Source organism: Lemur catta, chromosome 12, assembly GCF_020740605.2.
Source record: "Lemur catta isolate mLemCat1 chromosome 12, mLemCat1.pri, whole genome shotgun sequence".
Lineage (NCBI taxonomy): Eukaryota > Metazoa > Chordata > Mammalia > Primates > Lemuridae > Lemur > Lemur catta.
Window position 1 is genome coordinate 39,919,830 of NC_059139.1, and position 24,001 is coordinate 39,943,830.

A 24,001-nucleotide genomic window follows, 5' to 3' on the forward strand; every position below is an offset into this window, starting at 1 on the left:
TAGTGATTATTCATTAGAGCACAAGGGGACTTCTGTGCTATGTCCAGATTATTAATCTGGGTCCTGGATCCATGCTCATGTTCAGCTTATGAAAATTTATCCAGCTATATACTAATTAAATATGTGCTTATCCCTGTGTATAACAGACTTCAAATGTATTTTAAGAAAAAGTAAAATTGCATTGCTCACTGGAGAGAGATAAATGAATAAATTCATGTTTACACAGACTAATGCCTTGTTAATAATGAAATTACCTATTCAACACATTTCTAGGATAGTGATACATTTGCTGAAATTAAATTATTGTTTTATTAAAAACCACTGCTTATAAATTCATTGTGTGTGATTTTGTTAAATGTAATGGGTAAAATGTATTTTCTAATGTACACAGAATGAAAGTGATATGTTAGAATCTAAATTTTCATTAAACATTCATGTTATCTTTAGTAGTCATGATATGTATGTTTTAGCATTTGACTCTTTGATCTCTTTTTTCACAATCTGTGTCCTGAACACTACCTATTGTTAATACATAAATGTACTGACAAAAGTGACTGCTCAGCTATTTTTTAGAGATACAATATCAGAAATAGTAATTATTATGGATGCTTTACCTAGGAAATTTCATTTCTTTTTAAATAAATTTAGTATTTCATCACTTACATAAAAAAATTTCTGTTGATGACAATGGTATCTGCTGCCACTCTGTAAAAAATGAGCAAGGAGCCATTTACCTGAACCACAGCATATTGAATGGAGTGTTTAATATTCAAGCAAAATATTTTTTTAAATAAAATAAATTTAATAGAAATGTAAATTGTTAAGAAACATAGGGAAAAATTTTTCACCTCACCAGAAATTTAAAATATGCAAATGGAAAAGGGCCTGCCTATAAAATTAATAAAGCTTTAAAGATATTAGTAAGTTATTTCATGATGATAGAATTGCATTGAACCAGATAATTCTTATATGCTTCAGGTGGAAGTTTAAATTGGTACCATATTTATTTTTTGTAAGATAAAAAAAAAAGAACACAAAAACCAGTGACAGTAGGTATTAAGTTCCTTAAAAATCTCCATACCACATAACAATTCCAAATAAAATGTTAGAAAATTACATGCAGTTGCCTGTTAAAACTAATGTATCATGGGTAGCTAATAATAATGTATTCAGTCAGTACTGTGACAAGATCTATGAAATTTTTCATGAATTTATTTATAAGAATTTTTTAATTATAATTTTAATAGATGCTCAAAACTATTGTAGAAAATTGAATATTCTAGACAGTAAAGAAAACTAGAAATAGAAGTATATTCTCTTATTAGTATTAGAAAATATATCTTATGTGAAACCAAGAGTAAAAAATCATATTTAATGACAAAATCCTAGAGATGTGTGCCAGATACTGCTAATTGTCTCCTTATCAATTCAGCCCTTTTTCTCTTAATGATAGGATCCACATAGTTTAGTTACATAAGAAAAAAATTAAATTTGCATTATATACAATATTATTGTACAACTTCATAATCAACAGAATAAGTCTGAGAACTATTAAACTACTCTTAGAACTATTACAATGGGATATCCTGTTACTAATAGGACTTTATATTGGAGTCTATAGATTTCTTACAGATCACTATAATTTTAAAAAAGCAATGAATAGCACAATAAAATTAAATACCTAGGAAACTATATATAATACTTGAATGGAGAAATAAATAAAACTTTAGTTAGGAATACAAAGTTGAATAAGATAGAGTATGCTTCAGAATAAAATGGCTAAATAATGTTAATATGTCAATTATTTACAAATTGAGATTCATCATTATTGAAATCTAAATTTCAATTAAAATTCCAGTAGATTTTTAAATCAATAGAAATGTTCTTAAGATAGAAAAAAAAAAAAAAACCTTAAAAATCTCCTAGTTTTGAAAAGGGAGGAAAAATGAAGGAAGTAATTCCCTATCAAATATTAAATTGCCACTAAAATAACACCCTATGCTACTGATACAGAAATAGACTGGCAAAGCAGAAGAACCAAATAGAAAGTCCTGAAGTAGATAAAAGACTCGGGAACCCTGGATGTTCCTAACACAAATAAATGATAAGTGCCTGGGGTGATGGGTACCCTGATTACCCTAATTTAATTAATTCACATTATATACCTGGATAAAACATCACATGTACCCTATAAATATTATGTACTCGTAATAATTAAATATAATTTTTTAAAAAAATGCTATTCTAAGTCTGTTAGAAGGAATTCACTTATGGGGATGATTATCTGTTTCTTATTGATATCTTTTAAAAAGCACACCATATATTAAGAATAATAACTCTATGTCTGTCACTTACATAGAAAATATCTTTTCCTAATTTATCACTTGCCTTTTAACTTAAATGAAGGATTTTGATGTAAATTTATGAAAATCTTTTTCTAGTCTATTCATCTTTTTCCTGACAGAATATCATTTTCACTGTACTTTCTAGAATGTGTAACTCATGTAAAATCTTGTAATTTCATTCAGAAAGAGTTTTGTTCAACTCTTTACAACTTGGTCATTTTTCTTTCTTTCCCTTCCTTCCTTTCTTTCCTTTTTCCCCTTTCTTCTGTGAATCTATTTGGGAAAGTATTAAAAGCTATTTAAAAAAACATTTTAATTTCTAGACATTTTTTCACTCAAGAAAAACAGGGAAGGTATATTAAAGCTAGGAAGGCTGGAATCCTGGGAGGAAATAGGCTAAGATTTTTTCGACTTAGTTCTGGCATAAAACATTATATCTTCCACTCTACCTGTACTCCTTCTGGCCCTGGAAAGTAGTGCGTATCTTTACTTCTCTGTACTTCAACAGTGTTCTGTAGCTGTTACCATTTCATCACAGATTTTTTCAATCTATCAAACCCTCTTTCTTCTGTCACTTAAGCCTCTCCACATCTGCTAATTCTTACACCTCAGAATATAAACATACTCTGGTCTCTTTCATTGTAAAACAAACAAATAAACCAATAACAAAACTATTCCTCTCGTAGTCCAATCATCCTCCCCCTACAACCAAGGCCCCGTTTCTCTGATCCTCTTCAAAACTGATCTTCTTAACTAAACCATTTATATCAGCGGTTACAAATCTGAATTATCAGGATCATCCAAAAATGCTGTGTGTGCATTTTAATACTCACATTTCTATCTAAATAACTGAATCAGAATTTTCCGTGGGTCTATAAATCTACAGGCATATGTGGTATATGGATAATATTAACTCTGTAGGAATTAGAGGATTCTCTGGGAAACTTGGAAACTAACAGAAATTCCTCAAAGAGGATCTAAGCTGACTGAGTAGGGTTACCAGGGCAAAAGACAGGAGAAAAATGATATATTAACAGTGGTTCTGAAACTCGAGCACACATAAAGAGCTTGTTAAAACAAAAACAGATCACTGATTGAATAGGTATTGGATGTAAACTAGCTTTTGCATTCTAACAAGTTCCAAGAATATGTTAATGCTGTTGGTTTGGGGACCACACTTCGGAAACCACTGTTCTAGAGTGAAGAACAGCCTATGAAAAAAACATGGATGTTAAAAGAAGTTACAAATTTTTTGAGGAATCAGAAGAGACTTATTTGGTATTGTTGGAATGGAGAAGTCAAAGGGCAAATAAATAAGATACAAGGTTGCAGAATCAAGAAGTGGGTCAAGATGTTCAAGCTCTTATGGGCAGTATTTAAACAACTAGAATTTATATTAAGATCAATGAGAGACATTGAAGGTTTAAAGCAATAATCTGACGTTAAACATTTTAAAATATCACTTTGACTGCAGTGTGGAAAATAAACAAAGGGATACAAAAATATCGTTTAGGAAACTGCTATAATCTAGGTGAGAGATGGTAGAATCTGAACTGGAACAGGGATGCCAAGAAGTGAAAGATTGGGCAGCAGAGAAGGACACGTATAAGAGGAAAATTGACAGGAATTGGCGACTGATTTTATTTCTGATTTTATTTCCAGTTTAAACACACTAAGATCATCAGCATGACCAGTGATGACAGCCCCACAATAAACCAGGTTGTTGCACTAGCATAATCAGTTAATCAACTTCCTATGGCACTCATGCCTAGATAATGAATAACAACAGATCAAAATGCAATTGTTATTGTATTTTTGTCTCTTCCTAAAATGAGTCAATAATATAACATAGAAATAACTTAATTATGTATAGAAGTTTATTATCAGAAGGATAGGATATCCAATCCATATAAACATGAAAACGAAAAAAAATCATTTAATTTCTTGGTTCTTGAGCAAATGTAGATCCTGAATATCCTTTGAAAACGTTATGAAAATAATTTCTCCCCATATGTACAGGTAACATTCTGTATACAGTTTCAAAGGATTCTTAGCCTCTTTAATGTATTTCCTGGGAAAATTCCCTCCATTGAAATATTAGCGTCAAACTGATAATTGTTGAATGAAGACTACAGATTTGGAATCTTTTTTTTCAATTTTTGATTTTTTTTATTTCAGCATATTACGGGGGTATAAATGTTTAAGTTACACATATTGCCTTTGCCCCACCCAAATCAGAGCTTCAAATGTGTCCATCCTCCATACAGTGTGCACTGCACCCATTAGGTGTGAATATACCCATCCCCTCCTCCCCTCTCCTATCTCCCCGACACCGAGTGAATGTTACTACTTATGTGCACTTAAGTGTTTGGTCAGTTAAGTCAGTTAATACCAATTTGATGGTGAGTACATATGGGGCTTGTTTGTCCATTCTTGTGACACTTCACTTAGTAGAATGGGCTCCAGTTCTATCCAGGATACTACAAGAGGTGCTAGATCACCATTGTTTTTTGTGGCTGAGTAGAACTCCATGGTATACAAATACCACATTTTATTAATCTACTCATGTATTTATGGGCATTTGGGTTGTTTCTACATCTTTGCAATTGTGAATTGTGCTGCTAAAAACATTCTAGTGCAGATGTCTTTTTTATAGAATGTCTTTTGTTCCTTTGGGGTGGATGCCCAGCAATGGGATTGCTGGATCAAATGGTAGTTCTACTTGTAACTCTTTGAGGTATCTCCATGTTGCTTTCAACAGAGGTTGTACAAGTTTGTAATCTCACCAGCAGTGTATGAGTGTTTCTATCTCTCTGCATCCACACCAACATTTATTATTTTGGGACTTCTTGATGAGGCCATTCTCACTGGAGTTAAGTGATATCTCTTTGTGGTTTTGATTTGCATTTCCCTGATGATTAGAGATGTTGAGCATTTTTTTCATATGTTTGTTGGCCATTAGTCTATCTTCTTTTGAAAAATTTCTGTTCATTTCCTTTTCCCACTTTTTAATGGAGTTGTTTGATTTTTTTTTTCAGTCCCCTTCAAAGTCAGCACCTTGGCACCTTACACAGTTCTCCTAGCATCTCTTAACCTAACCCGTACATGTTCAACATTTTCAGGTGCTCTGCTTGTTACAGGCCTTCCAGAAAGTGGATCACTTTCAACAATCTTAAAATTTGAAGGTTTGTAGTGACTCCAAAATCTATTCAAAGAAAAGGCAGCTACACAGTGACAGTTTAGATTGCTCTATTTTTCATGGGGATTTCAGGTGAGAAAAATAAAATCTCTGCTTGAGGTTTTAAGTTTAACTTGTCATAGACTAAATATTTGAGCATCTGCCTGCTCTAGAGAAATAAGAAATGAAGATTTAGAGCTTCAACCATCTCTTTCTCAAAATGCATAAAATAAAAATATAAACACATTTGAAAGATCTTATGATCTGGAGAGAAATATGACTCAGCATTATATGGTAAACATATATATCAACATTTGCCAATTTTCTTTTAATATAAATCATTCTTGAAAGTTTGGCTTATTTCAAAATTTTCATAAATCTAATGGGGAGACAATGAAAACATTTTCTTATTTTGCATGTGTAAAATTTATGCCTATGAATATTGTTTCAAATGTCAACTATCTTAAATTCTAATAAGGATGAAAACATTTATAGAGCAAAGGATTTTGTTTATATAACACTGCTGTCACACATATAAAATATTCAGGGTCGCATTCATACAGTAAGTTTTAAATCCAAAATTCTTCCACTCTATTTTTTTTTCTTTTTGATGAGAACACACCTATGCTGACCTATTAGCTTTTAAATGAATTTAAACAAAAGACTACTTAATAACTTCAGGATTGAGGACTGATAGTTCTTCTAGTCTTTAGTGAGAAATATTTCTGATAACTACATAAATAAGTAGATTATACAAAACCTAGTTTATTTATTTCATTAATATGTGACAGCCCTGAAGAACACATTAAAATGTGATTTAAAAATAATTTTACACAGTTTAAAATAGTGCAATTTTTAACAGAAAGCAATCCCCTTTCATCTGTCTATTGTTATATTGTTTGTATTCATTTTAATTCATCTTTATATCTATATTTCACCAATACCACACAGTCTTCATGCCTATAGCTTTATAGTACATTTTGAAATCTGGTAGATTAAGTATTCCAGCTTTATTCCTCCAACTTCATTTTAAAAATTGCTTGGTTTTTCTAGATCCTTCTGATTTCCATGTAAACTTTAAAATCAACTTGACAATTACTACATAAAGTCTTCTGGAAAATTTATTGGAATTGGGTTAAATCTAAATAACACTAATGGGGATATTTGCCATTTTAACAATATTGAGTCTTCCTTCCATAAATATAGTACATGCCTAGATTTATTTAGGATTGCTCCAATTTCTCTCAGCAATGTTTTGTACTTTTCAGTGTAGTGGCTTATGATGTCATTTGGTTTATTTGTATTTTATATTTGTTGGTGCTACTGTAAAGGAAATTGTTAACTTTCATTTTCCAATCATTTGTTTCTTACATATAACTTTACAAGTATTTTTATGTATAAATTATGTATTCTACAACCTTGTTAAAATCTTCTTTATTAACGATTTTTAGATTCCCTTTAATTTTCTACATAAATAATCATGTCACCTTCAAATAGAGACCATCTTTCTTCTGTATTCTAATCTTTACTCATTTTACTTATTTTTTGCCTTATTGGAACTTCAATGATCTCCAGTATGAATAAATGTGATGAAAGCAGACATCCTTGTTTTGTTTCTTATACCAGGGAGAAAAAAAACTTAGTCTTTCACCAAAATATATGGTGTGAGCTCTGATTAAAAAAAAAATGTATCAGACTTTATTTTTTTAGAGAAGTTTTAGGTTTGCAGCGATACTGAGAGGAAGTACAGAGATTTCCCATATACCCTCCACCCCTACACATGCATAGCCTCTCCTATTACCAACGTCTCCCACTAGAGTGGTTCAGTTGTTATAATCAAAGAATCTACATCAATGTATCATCATCACCCAAAGTCCATAGTTTACATTAGGGTTTACTCTTGGTATTGCACATTCTATGGGTTTAGACAAATATATGACAAGAATTTACCATCATAGTTTTGTAAAGAACAGTTTCATTGTCTAAAAGTCCTCTGTTCCCTGCCTATTCATCCCTCCCTCATCCCTAATTCCTGGCAACCACTGACCTTTTTACTGTTCTCGTAGTTTTGCCTTTTCCAGATGTTATGTAGTTGGATGAAGTATATAGCTTTTTCAAATTGGTTTCTTTCACTGAGTAATGTACATTCAAAATTCCTCCATGTTTTTTCATAGCTTGATAGCTAATTTCTTTTCAGCTAATTCTTTTCTTGACACTTTCCAGTCTAATAATGAACTCATTAAAGGCATTCTTTTATTCTTTTATAGTATTTTTATGTCTAGCGTTTATTTTTGATTCTTTCTTAGAATTTCCATCTCTCTGCTTATATTTTCCATCTCTTCTGCATGTTTACTTTTTTCATTAGAATCCTTAGCATATTAGTATAGTAATCAAACCCAGGTTTGTTTGTTCCTGAGTCCTAAAATATCTCCATTATATCTAAATGAGCGATTTAGTACTTTTCGACAACACACATACCCCATGAAATCCTAGATGCTATTCTGAGCCGAGCTTCAGGCAGCCAGAAGGAAATCCATTATCAGGAAAAGAAGATGCTGTACCCTATTATTTAGTGGTCTTAAGAAACTGCTTCAATAGTGACAGGTAGAAATAATTTTATGATGGATATAATATGCTTCAAATAGTCGTGTATGTTCTGACCTTCACTCAATACATACTCAGCTCATAATTTGCAGTCATGCTGACAAAGTCCTATGGCCAAATTGATTTCTGAAGAAGTGAGATTTTTACTAAGGGACCATTCAACAGGTCTTTATTTATTTGCAATTATAGAACACCAAGTGCTTTTGGTCTTTTATAAACCAGTAAAATGCACACTAGAAAAATAGCAATATCAGATAATTTACAAGCAACCCAGGAAACACAGATATGTATATCATCTAGAGTCACAGTAATTGAAGACAATATTATTTACTGACTTACAAGTCTAATTTGTACCCCCATGATATATGTCCTAACACCCTACACAATTTCTTCATACTGTTATCAAAGTTTGTAATTACATATGCAAGTATTTATCTATCCCCTAGCCAGGCGTCTCCAACCTATGGTGAGTTGTATAATTATTTTATTGCATATTAAAATGTAGTAATAATAGAGTGCATAATAAATGTAATGCACCTGAATCATCCCAAAACCATCCCCCCACCCCACTCCCTGGCCCATGGAAAAATTGTCTTCCATGAAAACGGTCTCAGGTGACAAAAAGGTTGGGGACCACTGCTAGACTATACATTCTAAGAGGAATAGGACCTGGATTTATCGTATTTCTTTTACTATGAGCCAGAACTAACCAAGTACCTGGCACACATTAGGTACTAAAATATTTGTTGGAGGAATGTCAGTAGTTCCCCTGTCTGGTGGCTAGCCATACTGTAGAATAACTTTTCCAAAAGGAAATAATAAGGCAGACAACATTGCCTAGGGTCTGCCATTTCTTATTTATTTATTTATTTTTTGAAGACACAGGTTATTTTTATTAAAAAATGAAACTAAAAAGAAATTCTAAAGTCAAAGTTATGATTAATTTTTAGCAGGATGCAAGATAAACATGCCAAAATCAAATATATTTCTATATACTAACCATAAATCATCCAAAATGAAATTAGGAAAGTGATTTCATTCACAAAAGTCTCAAAAAGCATAAAATATCTAAGAACTAATTTAATAAAAGAAATGTAAGTTATGTGTACTGAAAACTACAAAATATGGCTAAGAGAAGTTAAAGATCTAAACAAATGAAGGATCATTTCATACATTGATAATAGTAGGAAAAATACTAACAATAAATTAAAAGAATAAAATTAACAAAAATGTAAAATATGTATTCATTTTATATCTATATATGTTATAAACAACTCAAAAAGAATAATTTCGGCTAAACAGATGAATACAGGCAGAATATTTGTGATTATAGGAAAATTGAAAGGTATTATAATATATTGCCATGATAAGGAAATTAAGGAGAGGTAGCTGTCAAGAGGAACATTTGATGAGTTTAGATTTTAAAATATTAATATTTTCTGTGTTGAAGATCTAAGAGTAAGTAAAGTATCAACAAGGACAAGGAATTTGAGTTGTAGGTGGAGTGGAGAATAATATCCAACCTGCCACAGTGGATTTAGCAAGTTGTTGAAAATGTGAGCAAATGAGCTGGCATTAAGAATAAGAGCATAGAGATCTAAGGTTTGGAAAGTAGTAAATGTTAAAGAAGTTGACAAAGAAGACAAAGCAGTCTATAAATTTAAACTGCCATCTGTGTCTTCACTTTACAAGGAAGACTTAAAAAACAACTCATTTACTTCTTTGACGTTGTTAATGTTTTCAGTAAAGAATTAAATTCATAATCTCTGGAAATTTCCATTTGAATTAGAAAAGAAAAAATAAAGTAACATGATTTTCCAAAAGTAGGAATATGAAAAAGAAATCTTTAATGAAATCTAGAAATCTTGCCTCTTCTTCTTACCCTTTTTTTCCTCTGTATTTCATAATTAAGTTTGTATTTTGTTTTGTTTACTACATATGCCATATTTTATTCTTAATCAAGTTTGATTTGGGAGTATCCTCTTGCATTTATATACAAGAAAATGACTTAAGGAATAGACCTATTGTTTTCAAAGACAAGGGTTATCACACACAAAATAAATGGCTCTTACTGGTTTATCTAGTTTAACTTAGATTGGTAGAAGAGGAAGCTTTCAAAATTCTACAGGTAATGGTCTTTTGTAACATTTAAACTGAACTCCAATACATATAATCAAATCAATTTATTCTCCTGCAAGAGAAATACGATCTACTTTTATTGGTGTTTTGTTTATATATGTGCATACATTTATACTTTTTTCATTTATAATGTTCATATTTCCCTGTGCCCCATAGGCTTCTTATTTTCAAAAGTGTAATAAAATTCAATAGTAAGAGAAATGTTTACTTAACTGAAGACTTACAGCTAAAATGTACTGTGTTAGGAGTTTATAGTGAATAAGTAGGGAGGGAAAAACATAAGCAAGGAGTTCTCTAGACAGTAGTTTCAGTATTTAAGTTCTGATTTTTTTTTGGGATAGATAACCAATGCAAAATTGTTACAAAAAATAGATGCTTAAAAAAGAAGATATCACATTAAGTTTATCAAGTAATTCGATTGTCCTGGCTCTCTCAACTCTAGACTCCACAGCTTTAGGAGCCATTGGGAAATAAATATGCTTATGTTTAAAAAAGATTTAAAAATTCCTACTCTGTGACACTGGAGGGTCTTCAAATGTCCAGACAACAAAAAATGGAAAGTTTAGTCACCCTCATTCCAAAAGTTACATCTTGAGAAATTCTCTAAAAGTCACTTTTATCAAGAGTTATTTGGGATTAGAAACATTCCATTTAGTTGAAATATAAATTCTGTAATGAAAATTCTATGGACTGGCACTCTTTCAGGCTATACAGGGGAAATTTGAAAGAAGATTTTACGGTGATGAGGTGTTGTGGAACAGTTGTTACCTATTTAAGCTACACTTAGATATTTTTTAGGGATAAATTTATCCTGACCCTGAAGAATTAGGATTAAAAATAATATTTAGTTGAGAAGCATTGTTTTTGCCTCATTTTCCATAATAATTTAGTACAAATAACATATATTAAGAAAAATAGGAATGGTATTCCACAATTCTAAACTGATTCTTCCCTGTTTCTGCACCCCCTATACTGTCAGACCCTTAAGTAGAATTACTGCAAATAAGTTTAAGGAAATATATTTCAGCATTATCTTTATCCATAGTTATAGAGAAAGCAGAGAAAAATCTATCATCCCAGTAGTTTCAAGGGAGTTTGGGCTCTCAAGTTAGATAGACTTAACATTTGAAAATGTCCTTTCAGATATTTTGTGTAGTTAATACCATATTATACATAGAGTTATATATTCTTATTATAACATCATGAAAATGCATTCATAATATTACTTTGTTAGTATGATCCATTGATCCAACTTGAATAATCAATCATATAAATTACCTATAAATCATATAATAATGGTTATTTAAACCAAAGGAAGAATTTCTGCACAATTTCCAGATCTTTATTACTTTTTATTCTAACTTCATGTTCCTGTCCATTAGCAGGAAAATACTTATCCCTTGAGAAATTCCTCCTGTTATCATACCTATTTCTATCTATTATTGTATCTACATCTGCGTAGATGTTGACTGCAGGACATGTTGCCCTGTCTTCCCATAAATGGAAGCCCGCTGTCATGCTGTCACAGATGACGAGCTTAGGGACTCAGGTCTTCTTTGTTTTTTCAATCTGTTTTATCCTCCCTATTTTTGTAGTAATGATCTTTTTAAATAATGTAGATATCAGATTTCAACTCAAACACACATGCACAACCTCAGTAGATGCTTGAAAATAGTTAAGCCCCATGAAGTGAAGAGAGTAAGCCTGAAATTTTCCTGCCCATTTGTCACATCAGGAAACAGTATTTTACACTGAAAATGAAGACAAGTTCATTAGATTTATCCCATAAGGTGAGGATTTCCTTATACAGTCCTCATCAAACAGCAGATGAACATTCTTTGAATCCCAACCCTTGGACACTCACACCCTTATGCTCTCTCAGGCAGCAAAAACACTCCTTATCACATGATATTTAAAATTTTTAAATATTCTACTTATTTTTCAACACTTTGTCTAGCATGACTTAAATTAGACTAAACAGGTTGTTTGACGTTCCTTTTTTTGCTCCCTTACAAAGCAGTTTGAAGACATAGGAAAGCTACATCCAGAGCAATTTGTAAATGTTTAGTAGAATTCTTCAGAAAAACCATTTGGGCCTGGAGATGTCCAAATGGGATATGTACTGTCAGCTATTGTAATACTTGCAGTAAGTCCAGTTTATTCATCATAGAGTCGTTTCCCAGAGTAGGCCACAAGTCAATGCCCTAAGTGAAGAATTAGTTGTGCTGTATTCATTAACACTAATGTAGGTGGCACCATTATATCACATTGCACCAAAAGTAATTAGAGGCTCTTAAGGTTCCTTAAGTCTGTAGCTTGGGCAGTAGGAATGATACAGTGATACAGGTGCTTGTTTGTGCTTCCATGAGAGTTGCACTTCATGGAGAGCAGATGTTAATATTTAGTGTAGGCATAATGTATATAAACAACCTCTCTGTGAAATCTTTCCTACCCGCCCCCCCCAAACACAGTAAAATCAGAGCTTACAAAATAGAAGCTTTATTTTTTCTAAAGCCAAGTATATTTATGTCTCTCTCTCTTTTCATATGTGGGTTATTTAATACTGTATTTTTTAAAAAATTATTTCTCTATTTTATTTTTCCACAGAGAAGACATGGGCAGGTACTATTTCTGCCTTAAATGAAGTCACTGGAAACATTTCTATTTGTTTTTCTAACATAAGATTTTAAAATTCATCCATTTTATTCTAGATTTGATAGTTTTATTCTGAATCTAGATTGTCAAGAATTTCTAAGCAATAAAAATGAGAAGCATCATTTGGTAGCATTTGGCATAATTTAGTGCTAGAGTTGCCTATATAGCAAACTGGGCCCCCACTTATTACATGATAGTAAAGAGGTCTGTGGACACCTAAAATTATTCATTTTTTTGTCAGAAATGAATCCATGGATGAGTATTAAAAATATAATTTCATAGCTGACATAGTCAGGACTTGTCCAGATTTTCTTGGATCTCTTTTATAATTTCTGTGCATACCTCCCTCAACTTTGGTGTGCTTTCATTTCCAATGGCCTGCATCTACCTTAAGGACTTCCCCTGATTAGCCACTAATTTTTCTAATTTTTGTAGAAATGGGGGTCTCACTCTTGCTTAGGCTATTCTTGAACTCCTGACCTCAAGAGATCCTCCTGCCTCAAAATAGGTTATATGCTTGGCTGATAATACGTTGGTATCTGCGACCAAATTTGTCCTGAGATATGATTTTATAATAACCTGAAAATTATCTTTACTTATTTCAACCTTGGCAGCTATCAAAAGGTGCCAACAAAAACCCCCTGGTTGTGCACAGCCATAGTGGTTTTAGCCAATATACAGAAGTATGCCTCCCTAATTCAGCTGGATTATAAATTTCTTGAGGACAGAAGCCAAAACTTATCTAGCATTTATTTTTTTCAACAAATACCTATTAACAATCTAATGATTACAAAGTACTGTTATGGTATTAAGAGAGAGTTTAAAGATTATTTTATTTCTCTCAGGAAAATTATTTCCCCAAATGTATAATCCCTTTCTCTCTCTAAATGAAGTGGAACTACTTATAAATTTTCTTAGCAGAAAAGGAGACATATTTGTCATAAAGTAAAACTCGCCAACATGAAATTGCTATTTGTGAAAAAACTGCTCTGCAACAAGCTAACTAGTTCCATTGGCCTTGTTTTGATAAAAGATTCATGTAGTGGAACTTGCTTAGTTGTGTGTGAAACATATTCCACCAATACAAAATAATAGTTTTTTGCATTTTCCCCTCTAAATTGGATTTTTAAATTTACTTTTCACTTAAGGCCTTTCTGCCAAAAGAAAAAATACTTTTCTGGTAAGAGGAAAATGTTTTATGCTTATCCCATAATTCATAAGTGCTCTAAAGCTGTGTTCCCCAAACCCCAGGCCTCAGACCTTGGCCTGTCAGGAACCTGGCCGCACAGCAGTAGGCGAGGCGTGGGTGAGCTTGCAGAAGTGAAGCTTCATCTGTGTTTACATCCACTCCCCATTGCTCCGCCTCCTGTCAGATCAGCGGTAGCATTAGATTTTGCATTATGGTGAGTTGTATAATTGTACCACTATATATTATAATGTAATAATGACAGAAATAAAGTACATAATAAATGTAATGCACTTGAATCATCCTAAAACCATCTCCCCCTACCATCTGTGGAAAAATTGTCTTCCATGAAACCAGTCCCTCGTGCCAAACATGTTGGGGACTGCGACTCTAAAGAAGGAATGGTGGTGAAGGCCAAAGTTTTAACTCTGGCTTCTTATTCATTTTCCTTAATTATTTTTTGTTTTTCATGTAATCTAACACCATGAGTGGCCATTTGGCAGAGACGTTCAGTAGATCACAGCGTTTGCTGGACTTCCACTTCATTATCTTTACCTGGACACAGGACACCAGGGCCCCCGTTTTCTCCCTGAGGTCCTCCTGGATGCACAACCTGAATGGTGTATTATTCACCAGTCCTTTGCTTCTTCTTCATCTTATTAAATTATAAGCTCAACAGGTTCACTTCTATATGATAAGTGACAATGAGTGGTGGTATCTTAAATGAAAACATCCTCAATGATGCATTGGCTACCTCATGATTTGTTCCTCCATGGTAACAAAATAACTTAATTCAGTTAAAATGGACTGTTACCCTAAGAAATCTATCTGAGTTATAGAATTTCTAGTACTTTTACAAAGAAAGGACTTATTGCCATGTTGATGGGGATTTTTTTTAACTGCCACAATAAAATCTCCCCTCCTGCCTGCATATACAGACATAAAAAGTCACGTGGTTTGAGCTCATAGAAATAGCAAGTACCTAGTTACAGAGAATTCAAAATTCCATTTTCAGTTAAAGAAATTTAACAAATGGGAAAATAATCTAATTGTATTAAAATTAAGTTTTCTTTAGAGGCAACAGTGGAGTCAAGTCAGTGGGCTAATCATCAAATGTAATGTTGCTAGCTAAATATAAAACTGGTGAAATAATACCTGTGATAATTAATATTATATGTCAACTTGGCTGGGCCACACTGCCAAGATATTTACTCAATCATTATCCTGCACGTTTCTATGAGGGTGTTTTATGAATGAGATTAACATACAAATTGGTGCACTTGGAGTAAAGCAGTTTGCTCTCCTAATGTAGGTGGGCCTCATCCAATCAGTTGAAGGCCTGACTATAGCAAGGACTGACATTCCCTGGGCAAGAAGGAATTCTGGAAGAATATGGACTTTGGACTTGAACTGCAACTCTTCCCAGGGTCTCCAGCCTGCTGGGCTACCCCATCAGATTTGGCACTTGCCAAGCCTCCACAATCCTGTGAGCCAATTTCTTAAAAATAAATCTCTCTCCTTATGCATATTGGTTGTGTTTCTCTAAAGAGCACTGAGTAATGCAGTACCCAACAGGACTTATATGATGCGTATGGTCAATATATAATCATGACTGGGATAATTTGTCAAAATTAAAGGGCCTGGGTCTTTGAAAACTATAGTGAGAGAATAAATTGCAGAGACTTCCATAGTGATCTGTGCATTGATCTTTGGTTCGAGCAGAAAAGTCTGTTTTATTTGGTCTTTTATACCTGGGCATGGCCTGATATATCTAATTTGATTTTGTTAGGTATCTTAGCTTAGATTTCCACAGACACAGATGCTGAGACAAGAAATCAAGTTCAATTGTTTAATTTAGAAGGTGCAGGGAAAGGAGACAACCTATAAAGATGAGTTATTAAGCTAGCTAATACAGTGGGAAAGCCTGGGAACTATGTAAAACACATGCCTCAAAATGTTCCTGTCCAAGGAACCAGAAAGTTCAGAAAGTTGACATTTTATACAGTAATTTCTGAGAGTCACTCGTAGGGAGTTGCTGTCAGGGGGTATCAATTTCTTGGCACATCTAAGAGTGGGAAGGAAGGCTTCTGAAATTCCAAGAAAACTCAAGCACAGAGGTGCTAGTACTGACCATGGAAGGTTGGTGGAGCGCACTGGAACAGCAAAGTCTGAGGGGTATGGGTGGGGCACTGACAGCATCTGCTCCATTGGGGAAGTTCAGGCTTCCTTTGCTTTTGATCTATCACCATCAGGGAGTCAGCAGGTAATTCAATTTTATCAAATAGAAATTACTTTATCAGCAGGTGACAGGAATCCTAACTAATAATGCTCAAACTCAAACTCAGTAAGCAGTCTGGAGCTTCGTTAGCAGCCTAGGAATATCATCAATGATCCAGGGTTTTTCTATCCTTCCCTACTAGCCCTACCATAGTAGGGAGCACCAGCACTGCTGGGACCTCTGCAACACTGAAGCCTGTGGCCCTCACCCATCCCTATGGCTCATGGCTGCAAGATGGTTGCTACAACCCTGGCTCATAACAAGGACCAAAGGGAGGAAGGAAAAGGAGGGAGAAAAGACCAAGACAGCCCAAGCTATTTCATTTTATACTCCTGTATCTTTAATCAGAAAACAATCTTTACAAACTTCCAACAACCTTAGCAATTTCTGTATCACATAGCCAACCCTGCCCACAAAATCATGTGTATGTCTGTATTGATCAAGTTCAGTGTAAGACACAGAAGCCTTTCTAGACACTTTAAACAGAAAATGATTTGATGCAGGAATTAGATATTCAAAAAGTCACTGAAAAGAATGGAGTGAATTTTAATCTGGATCCTAAATGATGCCTAGAACAACCTAGCTGAATGTGTGCTCCCAGGGCATGAAGTGGCCACCCTCAGGAAACTGGAGCTTTATGAAGATACTACCATAAACTACTGAGTTCAGGAAGACACACATGAGGTGTGATCCAGTGAACAGGAAGCCAAGATTAGAGACCCAAGACTACTGGGACCATTAAAACACAGGCTGGAGCACCGTTGTGAACAAGACAAAAAACATGCATCCATGTTAGTAACTGGCATTCAGAACACTTGCCAAAAAGGAGACCAGACAATGTAAGGATTAAAATGAGGTTAGCTTGAACTGAGTAGACCAAATTATGACCCTTCTTCTATGGTTAAACACATTGCATTTCTCCAAAAGTCAAGGCTTTGCAAGCAAGGAAGAAGTTGGGAGCAATGGCTACTAGAAAACTGATTAATAATGTCGGCATCAGTCTTTCTTCTAGGAATCCCATGAGAGGCTCAGTTCTCACTTAAGGTGGCGGGGATGCTACTCCAAGTCCACAATTTCCTTTTCATCAAAGTCTTTCCTGAAAGAGCTCCAGAGCTTCTTTGACTCAGGTTCAAGGTTGATAATCATAGAACTCTGGCTAAGCCTTTATGATAAATATAGACAAAAGTAGTAAAAAGAGAGTGATAAAGAAATGCAGTCAACTCAATAAAAATGTGTTTTATTGGACATAAAATAGAGATTAATTATATTTTCCCTCAGAGTTGGGAATTTTCAAATATAAAATGGGTCTTAGCACTAATGATCATTTTTTTTTTCATTGAAAAGACCTCAATCACATTGTAGCTAATTTTACCCTGGAATGGGATCCCAATTATTTTTTATTAAGTTTGTACAAAGTCTAAAATAATATATGATATATAATATATATGTATTGAAGCATTCATGGCAGCATTAAGTTATACTTAGTCCATGTTGATATATATTAGGCAATTATTAATAGTAGCAGATGCTGAAATGTAGTTGCTTGTGATAGAAGAAAAAAGGCAAGCAAAGCTCATTCTATTTCAGTTGCAATGTCCAGTCAGGCAGTTCAACATATCTATATCTCATTATAAGGCACTAAAAGGCTACCTATAGACTCAGTGAAAATGACGTAGGAGTTTTGAAGGTGAACACTAACAGGTTATGTAAACCCCACTAGCACTCTGTTTCCAGCAAACAAGAGTTTGATCACACACACAAACAGCCTTTACAAAATATATTTCCCACTTGTACAATAACGCATTCAGTGGTTTGTTCCACTCCATAACAAGAAGACCATCAGGCCAAAACAGCATATGCAATGTAATGAAAGATACATAGATTTAGGATAAATGACATTATATTAATACTATGTAAGATGTAATTACTATGCATCCTAGGAGATTGCCTTGAGCCACTAGTAAGTTTACTCAGGGGTCAACTTTGAATATTTCAGGGATATAAAAAATATATCATGAAATAATAATTTGGAACTTAAAAGAAAATATCAAGTAAAGAGTGAGTACTAGGAGTTTTGTATACATGGGATTGCTAATTTTCATGATGCCCCTAAAACACTGCAGAGAACCAAGAGGCCCAACCATAAGGTTTTAATGCAGCAAAGCAGCAGCAAATGGTCATTCATAGCCACAGATTTTTCCTCTAAATTTAAAAGAATGTTTATACTCAAAGATGGGGAAAAAAGCCATAATGGTCTGTGTGTATATGGGTATGTCTCTATTGTGGGATAGGAAAGGTGATGGAAGCTGATGAAAAAAAAAAAACAAGGGTATTTGAAGATACTTAGTGAGAGAATTCCCGAAGTTTATTGCCAAGGTTTTGACTAGGAAAAGGTCTTGGGATTCATGAGTTAACAACATCATTCATTAAAGCCCTGTAGTCTTAACACAAAGTAGGTATTATTAGTATTTATGATAAGGAAGGCATCATAGTTTAAAATAATTAAACTGGTGATGTTCCAAAGGCAAAAGCTACCTTGAAGACTATAATGAACATCTGAGAAAAAGAAAGAGGAAATATTTTAAACTGAGGAAGCATGTCATTTCTAGTAGCCTTGGAACTTAAACATGCTATATTTCTTTGCTCTAGAATGTTTGAAAGAAATACTTGAGAAAATCTTGATGTATTTTTCTAATTTTTTTCTTTAAAGACTGCCTTTATTTTACACTAGAATTAAGCAATGATAATCTGAGTATTTTACTTTTTGCAAAAGAAATTACATTCTTCCCAAAATACATGTTTTCTTTTCAGTATTTTCTAGTCCAAAATGCTGCCATTCTAATCTTTCTAAAATATATATGTAATTAAATGTAAAAGAACTAAGTAATCTCATTAAAAACACGAGACTGTGATAATGAACTAAAAGCAAAATAAAAACAAAAATCTACATGATATACCAAAGAGGCTTACTCTTAATAACTACACATGTCAAAAATGGAAAGAGATATCACTAAAAAGTCAAAGATAATTAATAATTTTATGACAAAATTTGAAATGTTTGATGAAATGGATAAATCTCTACAAACACAAACACAATTTACCAAAACAGACAAAAAATAAATTTTAAAAAGTTGAATAAAATTAAAATAATTGTTATTCTAATTATAATATTGAATATGCAATAAAAGACCTTTCAGAAGGAATAAATTTCAAACACACACTTGCAGAGCACAAAGTGGAAACAATTAACAACTCATTTTACGGAGACATAATAAGCTTCATGTTAAAAACTGACAAGGACATTAAGGAAAATCACGGATCAATTATTTTCGTGAAAATAGAGACAGAAATCCTAAACAAAGTATTGTTGAAGTGGTTCTTGGAAGAGAAAAATAGAACAGAAATACAGGAGAGATGGAGATTTTGTAGAATGTTCTGGGATAAAAAGTGAGAGAAGAGAGGTTTTCAGGGAGACATAAGGACTCTGACATGATGGATAAAGAGATTTTAGTAGGCATTTATGTGTGTATTACAGTATAATTTTCCTTTTCAGTACATTTTCAAAAGACTTATGTTGAGATGTCAAGTTTGGAGTGAATCCTTTTTTAATGTAAATTCTTAATGAGGTGTCCCTGTTTTATTCATTTTATAGTAAAATGGTAACCATAACAAAATCATTAATATATAATATTAATTTGCCTATATTGTTAATGCCAGGAAGAGACTAGTGATGTGTAAGCTAATGTCACATTGAAAAAAATGTTCATGGGTATTGAATAAAAAGATGTCATTTTATACTTTATCACCTCACTGTAATTTTTGAAACAGGTAATATTTTTAGACTCATTTATCAAATCAAGAATTTCAAATATGGAGATAATTGGGTAATGCCACACATGCAGTAAGTATTAGGAAGTGCGAATTAAGCCCTAGACGTCTGACTCCAGAGCCTAAGCCCTCTGTCCCCTAACTGTATCCTATGTACACATATGTGCATTTAGAACTCTGTTGAGAGTTACACACAGAGATGAAGCCATTCCTGATGGGTGGGTATCCTGACAATAATATGAAAGTTCAGTTTTAATTGTCTTTCTGTTGTATCCGGACTGGACACAGTTTTTCAAATGATAGTAGAAATTAATATCTACTATAGTAGATATTAATAGATATTAATAGCAGACAATAAGGATGATTAGAAGCAATCGATCTTTTGTGTCAACACTCTTGGTCACAAAATCTAGGCTCAATTTTGAGAACTGAGAACTCTCTGGTGGTATATTATATTTAGAAAATAATGGCCTGATTTCACATGTGCTTTAGAGTAATACAATTCCTAACATTAAATAGATGCTAATTGTATACTCAGAAAAATTTGATAGTGCTACTGCCAATTGCTTGGCAGGGGAAAAAAAATTACTGAAGTAATTTGTCCCAGAAGTCACACTAAAAAAAAATTCCTAAGGATGTACAGGCTGTTCTTTGATACTGATGGAATAGTGTACTCACATTCTAAAACATAGCAAAGAACATGTTCATGTGTTTGTTGATGACAGAATATTTTAGAGAAAAGAACGAACCCCTCTCCTAGTATTTTAAGTCTTGCATTTTTGCCACTGTAGGCTGATATTCCTTTCTGAATCAAAGTTACATTCTAGACAAGTTTATGGCTGGTTTGGGGGCACATGCAATGCACTTCCTTTTGGCCTACCAGGAATAACTGGAAGGCAAATTAACAAGGGCTACTTTCTGGCACTGAAGCTGGTAGAGGTCCATGCCACTATGCCATTGTAATCTAAGTAAATAAATTCATAGTGTAATTTTGTTATTATCAATTAGTAAGACCTTGGCTTTAGGCTTGTGGGCCATATCATTTAGAGAAAAGTGTTCATGCTTGTTCATTAAGAGGCTAATGCTTATTTAAATTTTCTAAACTTTGCTCTATGCATCAGAAGGTCACGAACAGCAAGTGGCCAACAGTAAGACCCCAGAAAGATAGCTATTATTAAGTTTAAAAAAAAGTTTCAATTTTATTAAGATTTGGAATTATGATAAATTTGGAGCCAGACAGAATTTTAGAGGTTATCTAGCTCAACATCTGTTGTTTTTTGTTTTTTGTTTTTTTGTTGTTGTTGTTCTTTTTAATAAATTAAGATACTTGAAACTCAAATATTGGAATGCTTGAAGATAGCATAGTGCATAGAAGCCGGTTCCCTTTACTAACATCTCCCCAGCTACTTACTGTTCCTTACATCAATCTAGATGGACCTTCTAGAAACACTGATTCTTACATCATCTTAAAATGGCTGCTATATACAATTCATCACTGTCAATGTCCTCTTTCCTACCCACCCACTCCCAACATTGGATAACTTAGATATTGATGGTGACCTGGATTGTACCCAAGCTAATAACATGAGCTTTGCAATTCAGACTAGGAATTAGGTTGGGAGGAGAAACCTACAGTTTTGTTTGAATATTTGTCTCCTCCCAAACTCATGTTAAAACTTAATCACCAATGTGGCAATACTGAGAGGTGGAGCCTTTAAAAGATGATTGGATCCTGAAAGCTCTTATGTATTAATAGACTAATAAATTAATGGGTTAATGCATTAATGGGTTATCACAGAAATGGACTGGTAGCTTTATAAGAGGAAGAGAGATCAGAGCTAGCATGCTCAACTCACCTGCCAAGTGATGCCCTGCACTGACTTGGTCCTCATCAAATGTAGCCCCTGGACCTTTGATTTCTCAGCCTCCCAAAGTTTAAGAAATAAATTCCTTTTCTTTATAAATTACTGAGTTTCAGATATTGTTATAAGCAAAAAACATGGACTCAGACAACCTAACCTTCTTTTATCAGGTTTCTACTACCAGACTCTTACTTTTTCTGCTCTAAAAGCCTGAGATTTTAGCATACATACTATTCTTAAACCCTTTGTTATACTTGTCTAGGAGCAAACCTCAGTACGCTAGGATTTGCCTGACAGGACTGATGAGAAAGCAGTTATAGTTCTGCCAGGGACTAGGCTAAGAAGTAGATTCTGTCTAGGCACCATGACAAAGTGGGAAGTTAAAAAATTAAAATAAAGCTGAAGATCAAGTACCAGGGGGTAGCATGGAGAGAAGAGAAGCAAACCATAGCACCAGGAATGGAGAATATCTTGGGAAAATGGAAGACTTAAAAAGAAAAGCCCTGAATTGAGTACTGAGGAGGCATCACTAGCAGTAATTCTCAGAAACCCTGAAAGCTGATATATTAAAAATTTTTACCTAAGTCACTAATGTGACTTTGGCTTTCTACAAGACACAAATAATTACTTTTTAACCATCCCTTTCCTGTTCCCTTGCAGTGTAACTCTATAGTTTTAATTTAAGCATCATTGCTACTTGGCATTGTGGTATTTATTGATTCACTACATCTATATAGCCTTTTTATTGCTTCTATCTTGGTTTTACTTTTTGTGTTTGATGTTTTACTTTTTTTGTTCATTTTGACACCACACATTTAATTTTATTCATTTTAATATTTGTTACCAGTATTAACAACTTAAACATTCAATTAATTTTTGCTTGGATAAGTCATGCATATTTTCCATTTTATTGAACTTTTAAATACATTTAAGAACTTAACCTTTAAAAAAGAAGAAATCATTTCTTTGAAAAAAATAAAAAGAATGTCTTTCAAAGGATTTTCAAAAATTACTCTAAGAATAATAGTGAAATGATATGGCCTTACAATTTTGACCATAAAGTAGAAGAGGACTTCACACAGTTTTATAAATTAAAGAGTATAATGATGATATAGTTGGAATGCAACTCAGTAATCAAATAGTCCATCGTCTTTAAATGTTTTTTTTTTCCTCTACAAGTTAACTTTATGGATTTATATAGAGCAGTGGCTTCATGAATAAAAGAAAAATAAAGATTCAGCCTATAATTAATATAATGTGGTGATAAAAATAATAAAATGAATTGAAAAAAAATGTTGTTTAAGAATAATTTTGGATTTCCACTGGGTGAATTTGGCATTATGCTTTCCTTTTGGAAGTTTTTAAATGCTAAGTGAAATTCTCCCTGTACTTAGGCCCTGGTCTAATCTTTGACCTCTGTAATAAGTTACAGTCAATAAAAAGGTTAAGGTATGAATGAATTAAAACATTACTTTAAAGTAAAATTCCATGATAGTGTTCAAGATTTCAAGCAAGGTTATTCATTATAAGAGGGACAAATTCCTGTGGTTACTACATCATATATATTTCTACCTCTTATTCTAGGAATTCTCTTTAAATTCCTAAAGCTTAACTCCTAGAAACCAGTTGTTAAAATCATATTCAAGAAATAGAGAAAACAGGGTTAATTGGAAAAATCATCTTCAATGAATCACATTTTAATTAAACAGTTGAAAGCCAAAAACAAGGAATCTTGAAAATAGCAAAAGAGAAGTGATTCACTATATACAAGGGTTCTTCAGTAAAATAGCAGCTGATTTATCAGCACAAACCACGGAAGCCAGAAGGCAGTGAGATGACATTTAAAAGGGTGCAAGAAAAAAAAAATGTCAACCAAGAAGTCTATATCTAGCAAAACCATCCTTAAAAGAGGAAAAATGAAAAACT